Genomic DNA, 7,706 nt, shown 5'->3' with positions numbered 1-7,706 from the left:
AATTAATATACCCTTGTGCACAAGTGCGCTCGGGTATAAAAATAAAAGCTTATAAAAAGCGTCGCAATGCCACTAAAAAAAATGACTATTCAAATATCAAATACAAAAAACAGGCGAAAATTGTGGAATATTTCAATTTAAATTTTTAAAGATAAAATGCCAGAAATAAACTAATATAAATTGCAAAAATAAAAATTTAAACTAAAAAACTATACACAGGGACAAAAACAGGTACTTGGGTGTTGATTTTTTTTAATATTCACAAGTTTTTTCAAGTAAAATTTTGTTGGTTATTTTTCTACAAAAATATTGTCCTCGCGTTAGCAAAACCAAAAGAATCAAAGTCTCGGACTTTATACAAAATTTAGGAAAACTCAACAAATTTTTGAGAAAAAAGTTTTAGTTTCACCCAGCTTGAAAAAATTCCGTTGATTTTGATAGTTTTTTTGGGGTTTGCTTTTGCGGCTGTTTTAATTTAATTATGCAATTTATAAAAATTGGCATTGCTTTATTGAAATTTTGTTTCGAACAGTCTCCCTCATTTAATTTCATAAGAAATTCATGATTACATGGAAAAAAGTGCAAAAATCCGTCCGGCAAAAAAATTATTTTAAAAATCTACGTTTTTTTTTGCCGCTTGAAGCTAGCACATCATTATATTCAAATTATATAAAACTGCATAATCAAAAATGTTGCAAAGATAAAAAGATCGAAATTTTTCTGAAAATATATTGAACTTTCCTTAGTTTTTTATGAAGTTTGAATTTTTGATTTATATGGTTTTGGTTAAAGCTTGAACAATGTTTTGAAGGAAAAATAATAAACACATTTTACTTGAAAAACTTTGAGAATATTTAAAGAAACTCAACATGTGAACACTTGTTTGAGTGACTGTAGCTTTACATACCTTAAAAAGCATACAGATTTTGTAAAAAAATATAGCATTTTTGTAAAAAAATTAGATAAAAACAGTTATTTCATACTTTTAAAGTTCCGTAAATTTTTTGCCCATTTGATTTTATTGATACAATTTAGATATTTAAAAAAAATGTAAAGCTTTTTCATGCAAACTCTTTCTAAATACTTTTTAAAAATATATTTTTAAATGAATAGTTAAACATGGAAAAGCATCTTCCCCTAAAAAACTATACTGTAAAATTAATTAAAAAAATTAGTTAAATTTTCTACTGCAATGTTTTTCACAAAAGCAATAATGAATAATTTTTTTTTTCTAAACCATTAAAAAAATATCGAACAAGAATTCTTGTAAAAATGGCATCTTTATTTCTAATGAAAAAAGTGCATATACATATTTTACAAAAGCCTTTAATCTTTATTTTGTAGAAAAGTTTAAGTAAAGGTTATCAATGAAAAATTCAACCCATTTTTAATTTAAATATCAAAAACATACTTGCGCTGACTTTTAAAATAAATATTTTGGCAAACAATTTTTTTGCAAAACTTTTGGATTTTGAAAATTTTTTAGCAACAATTTTTTACATTTTCTGTTCCCTGTTAGTTCAACTATACGAAAATAACTACTTCAGAAAGAAAACTCAATATAATTGAAATAAAAAGTTTTGAAAATATTGGCTAACATAAACTAAAACAATTTAATAAGAGACCAATCAACAAATCTTAAAAACGACCACCGCTCTTACTTCTGTGGACAAGTTTCTAGTGAATACCATACAAATATTCTGCTTATAAAATTCTACAAACTCGTAAAAAAAACCATCAATAAAAATAAACCTCCACAAAATATTATTCGACAACAATTTTGGATTATCGGAGAGGGATTAAAAAATTTCCGGCATATAAAAGGTGTAATAACACCCGATCAGAGTAACAGCAACAACAACACGGAAATCATACAGATTGTAATTGTAATTCACAGCACAAGGAAATCGCAACGACAGCAACAATAAGAACAACAACATCAGCAAAGCGAGAATTGCCCATTCTTCAGCAGCAGTTCGCTTGTCTACCGCATTGTTGTTGCCGCTTGTCGCTGCATGTCAGCAGCATTCCCCCATTTGGCAAAGTGTTAAAGGTGCGTGTACCAAAGTGTTGTTGTGCAACACAAAAACAAACACAAACATTTATTGCACACTTACATATATCTATACGTATTTATTTACCGCGAATTGTTGTCACATTATTAAGTATTCGCTGTTAGCGCGCCAACACAGCAACACAAAAACAGCGAACGTTTGCTGATTTTAATCGCGCGCGCCACAAAAGTTTGCTTCAATTGAATTTTATTTATTTACGCAGCTCGATAAAAGGAATGAAATATTATGCAAAGAAAATTGTTGTATTGTAAATAAAAAATTATAAGGAATACCAATAAAAAAAAATAAAATGCAAAATTATGCATATATCAGCTGCAAATAGTAATCTTAAGCTTAGCTTGGCTTAGCCTGACTTGAATTCTGTTGTCTCGTTGCCTTTAGGCGTACGCAGCTTACAAGTGTGCGACCTCTGAGTCGCTGCCACAAAATGCCTTCATTTGGTATTCCGTTTGTCGACACGTACTCACATTTTCTGTAATTTTTTATGGGTTTTTAATTTTTTTTTGTTGTTTGCTTCTTATTTTCCATGATAATGTGTTCGATATTTTATTGGCATCAAAATGCATGAGGTGTCGTCATTTACGAGCCTTGACGCGGTTACAATTGAACACTTTTGGGTTGGTTATTTTTATGTGTGCTTTATTCTTTGTTTAATATCAAATAGTTGCGTATGGGTGTGCGTTAAGTGGTACATATGTAAAAATCTAGCTTGCGTGGTTAACTTAATGGCTGATTGTTTTCTGAGTAAATGAGTATTCTGTGTACCCTGTAGGAAAACCAGCTAGGCTAAAAACGGATGTTCATCAAAATTTTAAAATAATGACCAAAACCAGTAAAGTCTCACCTCCTACGATTGCTCTATATCAAAACAACACACCCTTATTTTTTTACTTTGAAATAAAAAAAAATTTAGAGGTCGCTCAAAGCGCTCAAAGTTTTCCATGTATTTTATATGGGAAAAAACATTTTTTATAGAAATGGTATGGAATTCTTGAAAATCAATATGTTTTTATCGGAAAACTCTGGTTCTCTTCAGGGGACTCCCAATAACAATACCCAATTGTTTATTTTACCATATTTCAATATTAAAAATTTTGTATTTTCCCCCATGGTATTTTCTGGCATTTGCTGGGGGTTTTGGAGGACCTATAAAATATAGTTACTATTAAAAAAATGGGTAAATGAGGGATGCGGTTTTCTTTTCTTTGATCGTATTGGCTATGCCTTTCCTTTCGATTTGATATTTTCCACGTGTCCTCTGCCTGTGTTGAGAAAGGTACCATATTTGCAATAACCATCCCAGCTGTGCGGTACTGCTGCAGTTGATGTATGCTTTCACTTTGAGTTAATCAGGCCAAACAGATTTCGCATACAAAATAGTAAAACTAACTACCCTAGGAAGCACCAGTCTTCTACTTTCCCCTCTAATATTAAAAAGTATTCGAAAGAGCAATATACATTTTGGAAGCTTTTTAGCAGCTTACACGGTATATGCCCGGTTACCACACCAAAGCTGTGGATCTGTTGTGATGATTTAATCACATGCTTCCCTACTGTGGAGATAGCTGTTTCTGGTTGCTTATCAGAATGGCTCCTGTTTTCTCCTTGGCTAAATAAACGCTTATCTTGTTAAATTGGTCTATTTCGAATAGGAATGCCGTGTTGGCTTTGCTTTCCACGAGAAAAATATGCTCGGTTACGAGCACAAGTGCTCTGGTGTCAGTATTTATTATATAGACTGATCATCTCTTAAGTGAGTTGAGAATGTATTCCCGGTCCATAGTATAAAACACGTTTATGGCAGTTTTTACTTTCTTATATAACATAAATAAACTAAGGGGTAGCACGAGAAATCATAAGCGTAAAATAAGACCATCCCTGATGCCAACAAAGCAGCTATTTTGCCGAAAATTAAAAAAGCTTTTGTTTGCCTGCATCAAAACTACATTTCAATGACATACTATAAAATAAGATATCTGAAATCTAATCAGTTACTACAGTTTGACTGACTATTTAGTTAATTTCAAGGCTACACTTTATATTTAAAATTTATAAACGCAAAACAACACACGGCAAACATGATTTATAAAGAAGATGAAAGAATGCCTGCACGAATGTTTTATTTGCATAAATATACATTTTTAGGCCAGTTTAATATTAGTGTACCCTTTGGGAGTTGATAATGAAAATTTTTCAAGGAAATGTATGTTCGGAAGAGGCTTAGCTAAAGTCATGACTTCCGTGATTCCCAGAATTTAAGCCAAACGTAAATTTTTTCATCTATATCATTTCCAGACTTAGAAAACTCCACTAAAATAAATTGTTTCAATATTTCACCTACATACGTATGTATATATATATATGTATATGTACAATGTGTCCGTGCGCATTAGCGTTTACTCCCACCAAGTTTGTGTCTTAAGTCTTTTGTTTCAATGTCGTCTGGTCGCTCATGGGTGTGGGAAGGTCTTAATTTTAAGTAGGCTATGAATGTCTTATGGGACATTTTTAAAGATTTAAATGCAAAATGTAATAACTATGAAAACAAAGAAAAAACAAAAAAACAAAAATGCTATAAAAAGAAACCAAGTTATTGACATAACGATTACTTATGCAAGAAAATTAAAATGCAATAACGAACTCTCATGTCAAGCGACATCAAATGCAACGGAAATGCATAAATATGATTTCATTAAAAACAGCATGGGATTGCATGTAATTTTTCAGCAACGCACTGAATGCAATTGGAAAACCAGAGGTAATAAAAAACAGCACTTTAACATTAAAATAGTATCATACTTGTAATGCGTATTAGTAGGTAGTTTTGTCAAGTTAAACTCAATTCTATTTTATTACTTGTCTCAGCCCACAATTAAACACCTGTTAAATGTAATTGAGATAACGCGCACGCAGCTCATGTGAAATAAATGCAAAAAGCTTGAATAGCAAAAACTCGGCTCAATTGCTGTTTGACTGCCATATAAAGAAAACCAAAAATTATTCGCGTGTTGCCAAAAATTGAAAAATTATCAAAACATGTTTACAAATCGTCGCATGCATGTCAACTGTGTACGATTACAGATTATTTTTGTGTGTATATTTGTTTCGAGCTTGTGCTAAACACGCTGCGCTTGCGTTGGTGTCGCTTTGATTACACGCTTGCGATTGCGGCTGACTTTCACGCTGCCACACGTACTGTCATAAGCTCTTTCCATATATAATTCACGTTTGTTTTGCGCGAGTTTTTCAAACGAAAAACTTAATTTGTCAACTGGTTTTTTTCGGTATCTGCAATTTATCGCCTAGTATAGCCAATCGCTTAATTGACTAATTTAACGTTGATCAAAATGTGCACGCTTGAAAACGCATTTAATTGCAGCAGTTTAGCGCTTAAGCGAAGCTTAAGCTTTGATTGCTCGTACTACGGGTGGTATTTCCAGTAGCTTAAGCTGATTTGTGTGTGGTTAGAGGCGATTTAAACAGGTTAGGTGCGCTGCGAGGAGGAGATTTTTTGCCATGAAAAATTGTTTTATATAAAAAGTATTTGACTTGCCTTCGACTTGTTTACTTTATGAAAAAATGTTAGTATTAAATTATATTACTATCGGCAGTTGAATAAAAGAAAGGAAAATGTATATATGTATGTTTATGTCGAAATCTTAACTTTTACCCGAAAGAAGATTTTCTGACATTTACTTTTTAAAAATATTTTCATTTAAATTTTTACGCGATTAATGTTAGCTTCCAATGATTGGATCATAACTGGCTTATCGACGAAGACTCACACGATAACTTCCTGAAACCAAATGTTGTCGACATCGCAGGATTCAATTTCAGGCAACAAAAAGTTCGTTATCATAGTGCAGTGGCACTCGATGTTTGCGTTTTTTTTGTCGGCCGCTAACATTTGAATGAAATTATTTAAAAAATAAATGTGAGAGATTCTTTTTTCAGGTGATAGTTATGATTACGACATGCAGTTCTGTTTCAAGTGTTCAAGTGATTTAAAACTAGCAAATACCCGCCGTATTTCACTGCAGCTTAAAAGTATTTTTGTGATGTTACTCCCTCCGTAAACACTTATGGCCTCATTCATAAAAAATAAAATTAAATTAAAGAACTTTATGATGTGAGATTTTCAAACAAATTTTCAATTTATGAAGAATTTTTTATGAATGTGGGTGTTAATTTATATATTTTTGAAGGTACTTAGAAAGTAGGTAATGTACCGATTTTCTCATTCGAATCAAATTATAGTATAATTCGAGTCTACATATCGCGCTTTCTTCAAAGGTAAACTAATTATTCAAATAGATGGCAACCCGCTGCAATCATATTTTCAAAATAAACCTTCTTAAACCTATTTGATTTAATACCTGCATTATTTTATCAACTTAATTGAATACAATTTTTCAAACCTGTGGAAACCCTCCTAAAAAATATTTTCGGCGTTATACTTTCCTAAGCCTCTTTAGTTATATTGACAAGTTTGGAATTTTGCATCAATTAAATATAATCCTTTACCAAGCTGTGGCTTTATTATTATTTCCACTTCATAAATATTCATAGAGTTTCTTAAGGCTATTACAAGTGAGAGTGCGAAATATTTTGTCGTACGCGCTGATTTAGCACAAAATCAATAACAACCAGCCAACTAGGTAGCCAGGCAGCCAATCGAAGTGGCCAATAGGGGAACCAGTCCAAGAAAAAGCAATCAAATGCGGCTGCATTCATCACCCGCTGGGGCGACAGCAACCGACTGCCAGCTGCAATTAAGTCGCCTTCGAGCGAAGCAAACTCAAGTTGACGCTGTTGTTGTCGCCGCTACCATTCACGCCACCGTAGCTATTACCATTTGTTGTTACTATTTTTTAATTAAATTTCTAGTTACAAGTAAGGCAAAGTAAAGCAATGCATTGCCCGTTGAATGGTGTAGTCGTTGTTGCGGTGATTTTTTTTATGCAGCGACGCAATTTTCAAGCCTATTTTGTCTTTATAGCAGCCGTTTTGTTGCAGGCGATGCAACTTTTCTTTTTCTTTTTAGTAAAATCAGGTTAATTACGCGGTTTTAGCAATGCAATGCAAAAGCGTTGCTGCCACTTTTCACACCACAGCAGTCAAATATTTATGAATGCAGTGTTTGTACGGAGAAATGTAGCAACGAAAAATAACGACTTTTTGCAGACTGCGATAGTTAGTGGCTGTGCAGTGCGACTCTTTCACTTGTAGCTGCTCGTGGTGGACAAAGTCGTGGTATTTGTCTATAGCGGTCAGGTTTCGGTCAGCAAAAATGCACACACTGACTGCTATGAAACAATGATTTTTTGAATATCTACATATACATCTATTTATTACAATCTAGCGTTATTGCCTTGTCATATTCGAAATTTTTAATGATTTGTGGCAAAAAAATAATTTTTACATCATTGTGATGATATAAATGTATCGTTTGGGAAAGCAAAAAAGATAGATGAGTAACCACAATTCCACATCCTGTGGAAAGATTTTGTGTATTTACTTCTGACTTAGTTGCTTTTGTGGATGTACTAATTTCTCAGTATGCTAACTGAGAAATCGTTTGTTTTGTATAAATCAAAAGATCAATCATTCCTTAAGCATAAGTAAAAGCTG

At 32.6% G+C, this 7,706-nt stretch overlaps 1 protein-coding gene across 1 annotated transcript in view; it reads left to right on the top strand.

The window, feature by feature from the left end:
- Positions 1-1,553: 1,553 nt before the first annotated feature.
- The window catches only part of LOC108368178 (protein prickle-like), a gene marked incomplete at its 3' end in the record, with an annotated part of 54,033 nt that continues 47,880 nt past the window's right edge, over positions 1,554-7,706 (top strand). The window contains exon 1 of the mRNA XM_017622966.1: positions 1,554-2,053. The remainder of the gene's footprint in view (positions 2,054-7,706) is intronic.

This window comes from Rhagoletis zephyria, unplaced genomic scaffold, assembly GCF_001687245.7.
Source record: "Rhagoletis zephyria isolate East Lansing unplaced genomic scaffold, Rhagoletis_zephyria_1.1 Rzeph_scaffold_02995, whole genome shotgun sequence".
NCBI lineage: Eukaryota > Metazoa > Arthropoda > Insecta > Diptera > Tephritidae > Rhagoletis > Rhagoletis zephyria.
Note: the sequence above shows the minus strand (reverse complement) of the source record. Positions and strands in the feature narration are given on the sequence as shown.